This window comes from Chanos chanos, chromosome 5, assembly GCF_902362185.1.
Source record: "Chanos chanos chromosome 5, fChaCha1.1, whole genome shotgun sequence".
Taxonomy (NCBI): domain Eukaryota; kingdom Metazoa; phylum Chordata; class Actinopteri; order Gonorynchiformes; family Chanidae; genus Chanos; species Chanos chanos.
The window spans coordinates 14591798-14608269 of record NC_044499.1 but is presented as its reverse complement, the minus strand read 5'-3'; positions in this window follow the sequence as shown (position 1 = coordinate 14608269).

The window sequence follows — 16472 nt, the reverse complement described above, 5'->3', positions numbered from 1 at the left end:
ACTGACTTCTCTAAAGGCCTTGGTGCCTTAAAAAAAAAAATTCACTGCAAACTGATTTTTTTTTTCATGTGACAACAGGTTGGAACTCAAAACAAAACTTTAATTTTTTTTTGTGTGTGTGGCGTGTTGGTAAAGAGGGCTCGAACAGACAGACAGACAGACAGAAGAGACATTGTGTATTCTGCAAGGGGTTTTTCATTCTTGCTCAAAAGAAGACGGAGAAAGAGAAAGACTTTGAAAACTTGGTCTACTTTTGTTTTGTTTTTTTTCTTATTTTTAAGGATAATGACGTGACGCGTGTTTTTGTCTCTTGATCTCGTCTAATGCCATTCTGTTTGCTTTCAGTCTTACTTGTTTGTACTTGAAACTCAGTTCTCTCCAACACCAGTACATTTAGGAGCAGTAAGCATACTGTACAAATTGTATTACTGTGCAGAGATAGGCACGACTGTCAGCATACTCACGACAACATGTAACTATGTGTGTTTCTTGTCTCACAGAAATCTGTTCCCAAAATATATTTGGACTGAATGCATGAAATACAATATGTAATTTATTTAAATGAGAGTGGAAATAGTTATATAAATAGATAAAGGGGAAATGTAAGTGGTTGTTGAGACTTTGATTATCATACAGTTGGTATGATCTCAAATGGTTCACACTGCATTTTGTTGCCTGTTTTTTGTTGTTGTTGTTGTTGTTGTTGTTGTTGTTGTTTTTTTTGTCTCGTAAGCAAGTCATTAAAAAGAATGAGTCAAAGTACAATGTTCTAGCTCTAGACCAGTTGTAGCACATTTGTAATTGTATTAATTTAAGAAACCAAACTGGTAACTGTGAATCGGTATCCTCTGTCTTTTTTTTCTTCTTTTTTTTTTTTGCATTGTTTATGTCTTTTCTTTTTCATTTGTCTGTGTTTTTTTTGTCTAAGAATGGAAACTTGTGTCCAAAAGAGGAAAAAAAAATTAAAGCTGAAAAGTATTTTTTTTTTCTTGAGCAATACAGTGTGGCTTGCGATAGAGTTTCTTTCTTTCTAGGTAATAAATTGAACGGAGAATACTATTTTAAAGACTCAACTTTATTTCGATAGCAACATTGTATGTGTAATAAAATTTTTCACCCATCTAAACTGTAAGGCTGTTTATGGCCAGTCTGCTCACAATATCCCAAAATACTTCATCCAGCCTAACTGCTTTACTGACTAAACTTTCAGCACACGTTTAAATATGCAGCAAAATAAAAATATGTAGTTCTACATTAAAAGCTGCCTTAGATCAAGTTACATCAGTTTCCAAATAAAGGAATTACAAAATGAACTTGAATAATGCCACACTATTTGCTGGAGGAGGAAAAAGCGGCTCCGTTTGCTGATAATCTGCATTACCTCATTTCAAGATTTGGACAGAATGTTTTGACCCGCTCAGCATCAGTTTCCTGAACTTTTTGAGAGACGGTTCCATCCTTGTCGGAGCTGATTGGTACAGGTGTTTGCTTCAAGCGTTGGTTCAGAGAGCAGTCGTAACTGCGTGTGGTTTTTGGTTAAGTGATGGTATTTAAACACCCAGTAGGCTAAGGGAGGATATGAAACAGAAAACATGTAACTGTCTCTTTTTGGATCAGCGTAAACACGAGAACAGCTTCACTCTCATGCCCACATACTCTGTGCTGTTCATTTAAAGCCTTGATAGTAATTTCTATAACACAAACCAATGGACACACACACACACAAACAGGACAAGAAACATGAACATTTCTAATTTCAAGGAATACTTTGTCATAACGTAAAAAACAGATCAAATGCAAATTGCACCATTTGTACAAATGTCTTGACATATCCGTTTTCTGTGTTGACCTGAGGAATGTTTCATTGTTTAAGAATATTATGATACAAGGTCTTGAGTCTAAGAATGTAAACTGTTCCCCTCTGCTCACTAACAAAGCCTTTTTCCAGACAAAATGTTGACTCACTGAAGCCTCTGGGCCGTAGCCATTGGGTATTGCCGCTTAGAGCTCAATCACCGTGAACACAGTGCAACACTAAACAGCTATACGTAATAACAAAGCGGATTAGTGTGTAATAATTCCTAGATTAAAGCCGTATTCTCAAGAGGCAGAGGAGGGTTAAGATGTGGACTTTGGTCCAGTTTGGGTTTGTGGTATGAGTAAAGTGTAAGACTTTGAAGGACGTTTGAGTCAGAAGAGATTTTTAAGATATGGGTTCAAAGGCTGGGCTGAGGTTAATAGTGATTCATTGAGTTTTTGTTGAAATTTTCTTTTGAGTGCAAAATGCCCTTTGTTAGCCTACGGAGGTCTGTGACATTTCACAACTAAATACAAAACCGTTATCATGGTTTCGCCGTCATCATCATTTGTTTTTGCTTTTGTCACTCGTCATCCTCTGTTAAATATTCACAACCACCCAGCCAAAATAAAAAAAACAAAAAACTATGAACTGAGAAAAAAAAATACAGAAATACAGATAGTTTGATTAGTAAGTATATTAAAAGTAAAACCCAGTTAAAAGAAGAACCCACAAGAAAGCCTAGTATTGTCTGTTGAGATACTCATGTAATGATTCAGACAAAGAGTTCAGAAAAATCTGTTTGCAATGTAATGGTACATTTTGTGTGTATGGTTGGAGACATGCCTGTAACCGATAGCCTGAGATGCAGTTTATGATGACTGCATTAGTGAGGAACATTGAAAAGTCTATCAATGACTCCACTACGTTAGTGTATGCCATGCATAATAATAACACAGCAAATAAAGCAACTTCTTTTTTAGCAGCCAAAACACTTAATACGATGAGTCCAATTTTTCTCTTATGGGTAATCTGCTGTGGGAGTAATGAACCAAAACAATGTCTTAGCAGTTTACCATTGCTTTTCAGTCTCATTTGGAGACGATTCCTATTATGGACCATATCAGTGATTACCAATGACATAAATTCACTCATTTGAAGTGATATGAGCTATTCCAAATGTGCTTATTTTCCTCTAAAAACGATATGGTTACACAGTGTCCCTCAGATAATCAAGACCAAATCCTGAATGGCAATCAGCACCTTCAGAATTGAACTGCTCTATTCAAAGTGCCCTCCAGGCTGTAATGAGGTGACCTAAGGAACACGTTCAATGCTTGTAATAAACTAGCACCTTAACCCTGCATCACAGACAATACCTGACACCTGATTTCTCCCTCTGAAACCTCAATCTGACCCGAAACTAATCAGAAAGATTTATATTAGTGCTCTCAAGGATCTGGCAATAGACACAGTATAGCTCCATTGATCAATACAGGTCTCATTGGCATTTGCCTGATATTACATATTGACGTGCACACACTGGCCTCTGCGCAGTGCTGGGTGAACCCCGTGACCTGCTTTTTGTTATTGCCTCCATCATCACTCTTCACCATCACATTTCCCCGTGCAGAGGCCTGACCCCATCATGCCGCATATCTCCAGATGGACACTGAATCAGCTTTGTTTCCACCTCTAGAATTTTCCGGAAGAGGTGTTGTTGCATTTAGTTACAAAATGAACTGAGGACATATGTTTCCGTTATTTAGGTCAGTGCTACCTTTTTGATGTCGCTTTTGCTTTTTTTGAAATTTTTGCAATTTCATTTCTTTGCGCGTATACATTTAAGACATATTTGAGCCTCCAGTTGATAACAGTGCTTTACTGTTCCATACCACAGAAATGCGCTAACCTTAAAAGCGTTAACATTATCTGCCTAACGTGTCTGTCACTCCATATGCTAATTGACATGGGCATGATTAGAAAGGATCTCCCACATCAAGAGCGAAAGAGAAAACCCTAACGGCGTAGGAAGTCAGAGGGACTGGCGTCATTAAAGAGGAAATGACGGGGTGAAGGCACCTGGGCCCCAGCCTCTCTTCCTGTCTACGTCTTGTGGCAGCCGCTGATGAAACGCCACTCGTAACCCAAAAGAGCCAATGTGTGTGAGAAACACAAACCAGACATTCTGTACTTACCCAACTTCCTCTTCTGATACCAGCAGTTTGTTGGGGGGGGAGGGAGGAGGGGGAGGTAATGTTAAGAGGAAGTTTCTTCCTTTAATGACACATCAGATCCGGTCAGTCGTGTTCACACACGTGAGAGGTTTTTTTAATTTCTGTTTGGGGAAAATCTTTATTAATGCAGATGAGGAAGCATGGCATTTTATAAGGAATTTATGATATGACTTACACTTTAAGCGTGAGAAAACGGGCCAGACTAAATGCATAAATATGCATCAGCACTGGTGTCTCACCTTTTACTGTGTAAATGGTCTTGTTTCATTTCTCTTCCTGAGATTACACATATTCACTCATTTGAAGTGATCTGAGCTGCTCTAAATGCACTTATTTTCTCAAACACATTATGGTAACACAATGTCCCTCAGATAATCAAGACCAAATCCTGAATGGCAAACAGCACCTGAAGAATTGAGCTGCTCTATTCAAAGTGCCCTCTAGGCTGTAATGAGGTGACCTAAGAAACACATTCAATGCTTCCTTCAAAAGAAGAACAGAGAAGAAAAGAAAAGAATGCATTCAATGCAATTCCAAAAGCCTTGAAAATGATTCAGAATGAACAAACTTTGAAATCTACATAGAACACAACAGTGAAATAAGCAGACACAACATCTAAATGATCCTATAAGATCCTTGTTAGATCTTGTGAGGTCTTTGGAAAGGTGTTTGAAGGTTGTGCAACAAAGGCAGGAAACAGAGATATTTTCTTCAACCACCGTTCACCTGACATTTATGTCTCTCTGTCTGAAAGACCTCTTTATTGTATCCACCAAATATCTCTCCATTTCTTCTTCTTATCCTCTCCCATAACCCCATCACATTTCTTAATATGCAAATATATGAAATAAGCTTTGGGATGCGTGACAGAAGTTTAATGTAAAACCAAGGCATCTCCCTCTTTTTTCAGTTTCAGATAGTCACAGAGAGCGCTGACTTTTAAAATGATATCAAAAACGATAAATAGTTAATGTGTTTGCTTGTTAGTTTGTTTGCATGCTTGATTGTTAGTTTCCAGGATTTTTTTTTTAATATTGGACATAAAAGTGACAATATTGAAATGTATCTCTCACTGATTTTATGCATCTTTCTCCTCTGAGTGGATCTGACTTAGGGGAAGAAAATGAGAGAACTGAATTATAAAAAGGCCATTTGTGCGCTGAATGAAAAAAAAAAGCATCTTTGAACTTTTTATTTTGCATATTTTTTGAGTAAAAGTACATTCGCTCCCCGTTTAAGCTTTAATCTTTTGGAGCTGTGTTTGCAAAACAAGCAGTTACTCATTGTTCAACTGTAAGTTCTTATCAGCCCTAATGTTTAGCCAGTGTCTTGTGCATGTGTTGATTATCATGGATTTGCATAGACCAGCAGAGAGTAATGACACTGTGAATATTTGCATGCTACTTAAACAGGACATTGAAAAATGTACATTGATAATAAAAAGAAACTGTGGCTTATCTGTTTCAGACTTTGGGAAGGCGTTTTTAAAGAAAATGACTGCTCAGGAAAAGAACTCAGTAATGTAAAAACTTTACTTTTTTCACTTTACAAGACCAGACAGACTTGATCACAGAAACTTTTTTACAATGCCATTACATGTAGCTCAGAGGTCTCTCTCTCTCTATCTCTCACACAGACACACACACACACACACAGACATTTTGGCTTCCAGAGTGCTGACCATCCTCCATCCCTTTGCTCTCCTACCCCCTCTTGCAGAACCTTGTCATCTATCACAGATGAAAGCCCTGCAGCGTGAACTCTGACCCATGGTCTTATAGAGTGTTGTCCCAGTGGTGGAGAATGGTGGTGTTTAAACAGGCCCAAAGCTGAAGCACTCCAGAACAATCACTAAGAGATATGAGGGAAGGGGTTGGAGACAAGAAACAGATACTGCCTTTTAACAGTTTTTACAATATACAGAGTCTGTGTGTACTAGTAAACTGTGTTTATTGACACAGTGCCATGAAAATGCTAACGGTTGCTTGTGTGTGTGTGTATGTGTGAGAGGGGGAGAGCGAGAGAGAGAGAGAGAGAGAGAGAGAGAGAGAGAGAGAGACCTTCATCTCTATGTAAATTGAGTGACTCCTTTGCTTAATTCTCTTGACCAAATCAAGTACACTGAAGACTGTGGACATCACTTGAAGTTGCTTAGCAACCTAGTTGAAATGGCTTTTAAAAAGCACAGGGAGAATAAAATGCTGCCCACTGTTGGTTATTCATGCCTTTGTTAGTCCAGCTATTTTAAGTTTGGGAGTATTTTTGTTCTCTGTTCCTTCCCAAAGGTTACTTTATTTTTAGAGTTTCATGCTTCAGTTTGGTTCTTTGTCAGTCTTCTGTCTCTCTCTCTCTCTCACTCACTCACTCTCTCTCTCTCTCTCTCTCTCTCTCTCTCTCTCTCTCTCTCTCTCTCTCTCTCTCTCTCTCTTTCTCTGCCTCTCTCTATGTCATTGAGACTATTTTTGAGTGGTGTGTATGTGGTAGTCAGGACTGTGTAGGTGTAGCACTAGTGAAGCGATAGGCTGGGTAGGAAAGAATGCTACGTTCATTAGAGTGTTTCATTTTGTGAATGTGACCCATCTCTGCATTCCAAGGACCTATCACAGGTCACTCATTACTGGGAACAAAACAGCAAACAACAGTACTATGATATATTTAAAAAGCGGCCCAAAATTAGTTTTCATTTCATTGAAATCATATTCGACCAAGTAAAAGACATGCTGATAACATTTCTTTTTGTGATTATAGGACGCCAACATTATTGCTCTACATACACGGTTTCTGTTCAGTGATGCTTTGACATGACACGTGATGTTTTCCTATGTAAATGTAATTTCTCTCATCATATCTTTTGTGAAATTAGATCTGTGACTCAGAGTTCTGCTAACACAGACGTGAATACAATGTTCTGACACACACATACACAACACACACACACACGCACGCACGCACACATGCACACACACAAGCGCTTACCGCTAGAGACACGAAAAAGCATCTGATTCCTGACTGCGTGTAGGTGGTGTGTGCGTAGGCCCAAAGTGGGCAGTTGCTGTAGCAACACATTTCAAGCCCAGGCTAGCGATTCATGCTGCTGTCAGATTTCTCCTCGAGAATGTCAACCCAAACAAAAAGCCACTGTCACACCTGCCCTCTGTTTGTGCATATCTTAACATTTTCTGTACATGTCTTGGGAAGTCATTCACTTCGCCATAGGATTCTCCTCAGTGTGTATTTTACCTTGACCCAGATAGACTAGCAATGAAGCAATGGATCTGCACTGGTTGTGACCAGTGTCACTAGTCTGATCAAGGTCATTTCTGCTTCAAGTACTCAAATACGAGTGAAATAATTATTAGTGCTGAACAACTGTCTTGTTGTAAGCTTGTATATATGTGAATTTTGCTTAACATGGTAATTTTTCCAATATTTATAAATACATATTTATAGATATGTTACATTGTAGATATTATCTGTCCTCTTGTTCACTCCTCTCTCATTCATGTGATGTTTAAAATGATGTCAGTTGTCATCGCAGTAAAAAGAACTGTGAACACGGAGAGAGGACTGCGGTGTGTGTGGCAGGGTTAGTAGCAAGCAGACGTTTCACAGTGAAAATTCTGATTAGACAGTCTCTGTTTCGTTTACTGATGTGACTCCTGTGTGTGTGTGTGTGTGTGTGTGTGTGTGTGTGTGTGTGCGCGCGCGCGTGTGCGTCACAGCCTACCTCACTCCCATAATGTTAATACACAGCTTTATCGCCTTGGCTGACCCAAAAAAAGCACCGAGCCTGAAACAGTATTCTGAAGAGGGGCCGCAGGTGTGGGAGAGAGGATGTGGGTACAGAGAAGGGAGGTTTCAACAGCGAGATAACAGAGAACCTTTTAGAGGAGCGCACTCTATGTGTGTGTGTGTGTGTGTGTGTGTGTGTGTGTGTGTGTGTGTGTGTGCGTTTGCGTGTGTGTGTATTTGCATGTGTGTGTACCCCCTTATCCTGTAACTCTATTTACTGGAACATGTATGAGTTCATTTGTCTGTGCCAGTGATCTTTCCTTGTCTTACATCATAACAGAAGCAAGACGGTGAGTGGGCACAATTTCATGCTGAATAAAACTGTCTTCAGAAGAGAGAAAGAATATATATATATCAGGGATTTCAAAATGAATAGCTTTCAATACTGTACTTTTATTCGCAAATTTAGAATAGAGCTACGAGTCCATTTCAAATTCTTTTTTTTTTCAAATTCATATTCAAACTGTCTTTCAGGAACAGCTTTTCTACTTAACTAACTGCTCTCCTCACATAACTCTCAGGCAACTCTGTTGAACGCTTGTTCCATGACACATTTTGCACTTTGCAATCTGTACTTTGTCAACTGTTATTAGGACATCCTTTTTTTTTTTTTTTAAACACAAACCTTCCTCAGATGTCCCCATTTCCTGCTCCTTTCCATAGAGCTTAATTCAAGTCCCTATTTTTGGAGACGCTTAGAGAGATACTTTCCAAAACTGTTTTATGAGGCCATTTGGAAAATTGTGTCCTCATCTACTCCTCTCTCGCACACAGCTTTACAGGTCATTCTGTTCTAACCCACATGGAGGTGGAGGATTGACAGGAAAAAGAACTGCTAGTAGAGAATGTGTGGGCGGAAGAGGTACACAGGAATCAGTCTACTGTGAGGCTTTCCAGCACATGAAGTAAACAATCCATCTCTCCCTCCCTCCCTCCCTCCATCCATGCATCCATGCATCCATGCATCCATGCATCCATCCATCCATCCATCCATCCAAACAGCTAGTTACCCATCCAAACTATCGTAACAGCTAGCTAGTCACTGGACACTCCAAACGACCAGCTGTCGAGTTGAATTGAAAAACCATTCCCCGTCTACTGACTGTCTCAGTCAGAGACACGTGCTTTGTCTCACAGCTACGCAGGCCAAAGGAGGGAGAACCTGAGTAGCTCTACAGCGAGACAAAGATCTTGCCTCTGAGGATTATTTGAGACATAAGGATTATAGCAGGTCCTAGGATTGTTCTGTAGCGTAAACATAGTTATGGTTTTTCCAACAGGGATTGGTTTACTGAGCAGATTCCCAGACTTCCATTGCATTTCACCAGGCTGTGCAGTGACTCAGATCCTGTGGGTGTGAGTGTCATTGTTAGGACCCCCACAGACAGACAGGTCTATTGTATAAATTACTGTAAATGTCTCTTACGGGAAAAAAAGCCGAGAGGAAATGGAGTGATTGTGTATTGGATTTAATGACATCCTGGTGTCAGCGTTGGTGTACTGTGGAGAAATAAACAGCACTGACTTTGTTGTGCTTGAACTGGTCTGTCTCTACCGCCGTTCATTTATTTCAAAAGGTTCATGAAGATATTACTAATGTTGATGAGTATGACTATAACTGATCATGTGAGACTGACACACACACACACACACACACACACACACACACGTACACGTGCACAGCTCACAGGTACATTCACACTAGTCTCAAGCACATAGTTCCTTTTTCCTTTCCCAGTTTTAACACTTCCCAAAACTTCCATTCATCATCAACATCTGGAGCTTACAAAGACGGAAAAGATTGTTTCCCATTTCCCATTTTGCATTTTCGCAGTTCCTCAATATCCTATAAATAATTAATGCAGTGGTCTCATCAGCTGTCAGCTGAACATTTTCAAATATAGCATTTCAGTCTCACAGATTTTCTTAGTCGTTTGCATATAATTTCCACAACAATGCAACATTTATTTAAATGATATATGACCAATAACCATCATTGGGAAAGTTTAGACAAAATCTAACGCTGGCTGAAAAACATGAGCACAAAATCAAATAAATAGGACACACGCCCACACACACACACACACACACACACACACACACACACACACGTGCAAGCGGTAGCTCCTACAGTGGTCAAAATAGACACGGGCACTATATGTTTGTTTGTTTTTTTTAGAGTGGTATTCCTCCCAAATAATGCGATATTTTTCATATCTGCCTTGCTCTCCTCGTGGCAGAATGTCCATTTAGCATAGATAACTTATATGCTCATCTGTTTATATAGCTCATAAAAGCTTTTTTTTTCACATTTTACATTTTACACCCCATCTACAATTTCAATTTCATGGTATACAGCAAAAAGACGTTGGGCGCCACCATTAAATAGAGTATTCTACACATCAAGTATACAGTGTATGTTGATATACTAATTATACTGGAGTATCATATTGGACACATACAGTACAAGACCAGTGTTCTCTACCTGTGATTTGAGTGTACAGTTGTTAATGGTCACATGTGATGTGCTACTCTAATGAGAATAGCCATGTGACAGTATGATTACTGTAACACAGCTGCCTTTTTGTCATTTCTGAGGGCAAACAGGTGCAGTATCACAGCAAACCCCAGTGCTCCCACCACATAACCACCCTCATATCCATACACTGCCCAGAGCGGATTACGTGCTCTGAGAACACCTCACAAACTTCAAAAATATTGCCAAGTAAATCTATAACAAGACGTAATACTACATTCAAAACCATGTCTTTTCTCAACAAAATGAGCACTTTGTAACCGAACCATACACAAAAACCAACGTCAACATCACAAAACACCAGTTATGCATGAAAAATGAAACACAATTTTGAAGTTCTTTAGATATGAGTGTGAAGTTCTGTAGAACTGGTTTATGGTTGTATGTGGGAAGCCACCCTTATGCTTTCACTGAATGCACTTAACCATTGTTGTGTATGGTTTCGGTCACAATGTTGGAAAAACCAGCAATGTCATTGCGAGTGATGTTGGTGTGATATTTACATTGTGTGATGTACTCAAAGCTTTTCCTTTCAAATGATTTAGATCCCACAAGATCTGTTGACACGAACAAGAAAACTCTGTGTGTCACTGTCTGACCTACATATTACTTCTATTTTCAGCTTTCGTTTCTCTGTGAGACAAATCAATGGTAAACTCCCACTTGAATTAATTCTGCATCTTTTTTGTGTAATGAACTGACTACAACAAGGAAAAAAAAAAAAAAAAACAGCTACAAAAAACCTAGCGAGTCAGATCTGGAACGTTATTTGGGGAGACCGTATCCTGACTCGCTTTTTCACTTGTATCTCTCAATCCCATATACACACCCCAGCTCCTCCTGCCCCCCCTCAGCGCTACAGCTGTCCCCTGTGTGACAAGAATATCTAGATACTCCAAGTCATTTTAGAGAGTGTGTGTGTCTGCAGTAGGAGCAAAGGAATGTAGAGTCTGATCAAAGTGAAAAAGTGAAAGAAAAAGAGTGTAGGAGTGAGGAGGGGGGGGCAAAAGAGGAAGGGGTAAACAGTGTAAGAGAACAGTGAGGTGTGGGAGGCAAGAGAGAGAGAGAGAGAGAAAGAGGGAGAGAGAGAGAGAGAGAGAGAGAGAGAGAGAAGTTGACAGAGCATAGTGAAAAAGTGTGGGAAAGGAGAGATGTGATGTGATGGAGGGGGCAGGGTGCTTTGAATAGGGATTAGAGAAAGGAGAGGGGGGGATAGGGATGAGAGAGGAGTGGGAGAAAGACAGAAAGAGGGAGGGTATGCCTGACAGGAGGAGAGAGAGAGAGAGAGAGAGAGAGAGAAAGAGGGAGAGAGAGAGAGAGAGAGAGAAAGAGGGAGACAGAGCGAGAGCGAGAGTGAAAGAGAGAGAAATGAGGTACAAAAAGCAACCCACACACATAATGTTCCCTATTAAACAGATTTCCAAGGACTTTTACAGGTCTTGCTATGAAGAACATCTATTCCAGGCACAGTGCTGCCTACACATCACATCACTTACAGGGTCTCTCTGACACAGTCAAACACACACACACACACACACACACACACACACAAACACATGAACAAACTCCTCATTACAAACAGTTCATCATGCACAGAGTCATGGTGACTCCATTGTCAAATGAATGGCACATGAACACACACAAAGGAATGCTTATTCTTACTCTTTCTCTGTCTCTCTTGCTCTCTCTCTCTCTCACACACACACACACACACACAAACACACACTCACACACCCTTTTAAACCTGGACAGCATCTTAAACAGTCCATCAAGCACAGGGTCTAAGTGACTCAGTCATCAAACAGAATCACACACACACACACACACACACACACACACACAAAAAGCATTTCTTTTCCCAGCATGCAGTGTTTCGGAGTACTTGAGGCTGTACAGCTACAAAAAGCTCAGAAATATGAATGAGTTCTCAGGCTTGTCCTGCACTGTAGCATAGCCCGTCACTCAACATATTCCCGCTGACGTGTGCCCCTGCGCTAAAATCAAGATCACAAAGGGGGAAAAAAAAAATGTTCTTCAGTACCAAGCAGTGATTTATATAAAGGTGAATGGTGGTTTGAGACTGCTAGCTGAAGCCACTGGAAAAGGCCTGTAAAGTACAAGAAGAATGAATACTGACACTCCCTTAAAATCATGACATCAAATACAAACTCACCATCAAATACAGTTCATCTCATTATTCTCCTTAAAAAAACAAACACACACACACACACACGAAACTGGAGCTTAACGACATCTATCAGAGATGAACTCAGTGGCGGTATTTGGTCTAAAGTCTGTTTTTACTCTAGGTGTGGATGTGTTGACGGTTGCCTGACACATTTCATTAACGTGCCTGTCGTGTGGTAATGATGTATTATGTTTTTGAAAGCTCCGCAGGATGTGCGGGGCGCGGCGTCTGTGTTCCCCTCTCGGACCCTTGACCCTGACTGTTCTGCTGAAGTGAGACCCTCACCAACAGTCACATTCAAATGCATTCAATCACATCAGCATTACTGACCTTAACCCTGCCAGCATCCCGGGAGCTCGATCTCTGACCTTAGACCTTTCTGGATCAATGGCGGTTACCCCCCCTCGCCTCTGTCAGAGGCGATAGGTCTCTAGAGTAGAGAGACCTTATGTCTTTTTGGAAACATTTTTTTGTTTTGCTGATTTGACAATAAAGAGGAGGAATTGTTGCATCGAGGGTTTTTTGATATGCCCGGTGAGTTGTTACTTTTAGGACGGGAAAAATGAATCAAACTTTACATTTGCTGATTGGAATGAGCTGTAACTAGATAAGATTTTTAGTGTCATATTTTCCTCTCAGAGACAGTGCCAGCTATTGAACCCTGACACAGCATTCCAGCTTTTACTTCAACGCTTTCCTGACAGACCACACTTTGGCATTATTTGTCATCGTTTTCCTGTACTGCTTTATTTCCTTACTTGGAATATTCATCAATCAAACTTATGCATTTGAGGTTTGAAATGACTTACCAAATTGCAAAAATTAAACGTGTTTTTGTCTGCGTGCTTTTCTCTCTCTCTCTCTCTCTCTCTCTCTCTCTCTCTCTCTTTCTCTCTCTCTCTCTCCCTCTGTGTGTGTGTGTGTGTATAACTCATGGATTTGAATTAAATGTGGTAAGAGATATTCAAGTGGAATTCTGGGGTATTCACCTCACCCAGTTTTGATTTATAGGCATGAGCCCTGCTTCAAGTGTGTATGCTTGTGTGTGTGTGTGTTTGCTGTGTAGTGTCTGTATCCCTGTGTGTGTGTGTGTGTGTTTGTGTGTGAGGACAAATACTGATGACTCAGTTGCTGATAAAGAGTAGAGCGGTAAGAGAAGCACTGGCCTCACCTAGCTCCATGGGAAATTAATCAGAGATGACTGCCACTGTCTGGGCACATCCCCAAATAGACACCAACACTTAGTCATCATTCTGTCACAAACACCTCGCTCTATTAGCATAGCATATACAGGGCTTTTCAGAAGAGTCTGGAGAATGATTAGAGGTGTATCAACTGCAAAAAAACTCTATGCATGTACTCTTATATAGACATACACACTCGCACACACACGCGCACGCGCGCGTGCACTCGCACACACGCACACATACACTCTCTCTCTCTCTCCCTCTCTCCCTCTCTCCCTCTCTTTCTCTCCTCAGTTAATAGTTCCATATTCAGTATTATGACAGTACTACAATATACTACTTTGCATGAACTTCCCCTCTGTATTATGCAAATACTTTTTTTTTTCACCGAAAGCAGGAAATGGGCAGCCCAGCTTTCTGAGAAACACTGACTTACCGTTCACTTTCTCACACTCACACACCCATACACACATACACTTCTACACACACATACATTCACACTTCTACACACACATACACTTACACATACATGCATACACTTATATAAACACACATAGACTTATACACACACACAGACACACACACACACACACACACCCATGCTCAGGTGCACACTGGCACACATAAATGACAAAACTGGGTGTGCTGCCCATTCATGCCAAAGCATGACCTCTGAGTGACGGGGCAACGGAAGCACTTCCTCCCCGCCTCACTGTAACACATACACACACATACGTGTACAAATACACACACACCCACACGCCCACCCACACACCCACACGCACGCACGCACGCACACACACAAGCACACACACACAAGCACACACATGCACACAGAAACACAGACACATACACGCACGCACGCACACTGTGTCAGTTAACATGACACATGACTCAACTATTTCTTAATGTCTTAATAGCATTCCAACCAACTGTGCATTATATTTTCTTCATGAACCATTCGGGCTTCAACTTTTCACCCAGGAGTGTTTACAGAACCAATCAGTTTATCAGCAGAGATAAGCAAAACAGAAAGACTTTTTTTATGTGCCTCATTTCAAAACCGTGTTGCTTCTGATACCATTCTGATACCACTGATTAAAGCAGACATGTTCTCCACCGAGACCGTGGTTTTTATCGTTTGTTTGACATTCGTCTGGATCTTTGTTTAATTCCTTTGCCCGTCATCTCTGCGTCACCTGCTAAAACACATATACTGTCGGTGTATCATCAGGTTTGACCGACGTAGCAGTTACAGAGAAAATTTGCCATGTAACAAAAAAAAAAAAAAACCCCATCAAAACCCAAACCAAAACTCAGATTGTGCCTGGACAAGCTCCTCAGTGTGAAAGAGCGGGGGTGTGGTGAGAGCCGATAGAAGGTTGGTTCTGGTATCGGTCTGGGTCTAAGGTTTAAAACCCTGGCGAGGTCAGGGTCCAGTTCTTATGCAGGGGTGGTGTGAGTCTGAGGTGGAGTGGGAGGAACAGGGCGCCTAGTTTTTATGGTTCATGGGCGTTCACTCAGAGTTAACGAGTCGCAACAGTGCTCAGCCGCCCACGTCTTCCGCCCCCGCACTGACTCTGGCAGCCAGAGAAGGCCTCACAGTCACTCCACAGGTTCAACGAGTCTAAGCCCCTCCGTCTACAAAAAAAAAAAAAAAAAAAACACGCTACAAACAGCACAGGACACAATAGACCACAGTTCTCTTTGCTGCACTCCCCTTCAGGTCTGCTCATCCTGCCTTCGTCCTGTTGGCCTGTCCAACTCGACAGGTTTTTTTTTTCCAGTGTAAGAATTCCCCAGCGTGTGTCAAAGTGTAACTGTGTAGACACAAAAACATCACAAAGTATGGAATTTGTGTGATTCATCGTTGAAAGTATTAACAGGGACAAATGTTTCCAGTTTGACACTTAATATTTCCATTCAGGAACCAATTGGTTTCAGTCGCTCATACATTCACTCCACTCACCCCTTTGTTTAGACTTAACACGTGCATTTTGAACATCTCACATTTTAATGTGCAACACAAACAAAAGAAGAAAATCTAAGTCAGGCAACACATTGATAAAAGAATCCATTTTTTGTAGACTTTGATTCTGTTTCGGTTTCTATTTTAGTTTTAGTTAACGACAATTCCCTGCAATCAATATCTGCATCTTATCATATGCTGACTGGTTAGCTATCAGTAGGTGAGATGGCATGCTTTTGAAACGGTATGGGTACAGTACGTTTTATCATAAATCATTTTCTCCATTGACACGCCCATACAGACAAAACCTTTAACTTTACTTGTTTTTTATTTGTCTGTTTTTTTACGCTTACATCAAATGGTCCTATTCAGACAAGAGAGTTTTTGTGTTGAAAAGCTTTTTATTCATTCAAGACGTGTTTAATTCCAAAAGTATTTTAGAAAATTATTCAACATCTTCAGAGACTGTCTTCTTTCTTATCTCTTTCTTCAGCCGTCCGCCTGCCAGTGAGGACACAAAGCAGGTTACAGTCTATATGAATAGTCCATTCATGAGAGGATTTTACACTGCCTCTGTTTCACGTAAATCAGGAACAAATTCAGAGGTGGCACCAAGCAACCCAAAATGACAAACATTGTCAGCTGGTTTGTCTCATTAATTCAGATATGTCTAATGCCAATATACACATAATAGCTGTTTAAACGCTTTAACAAGCATAAAATTATACCTTAGGGAGACATTGCATATATCTTACTTAATCTTCC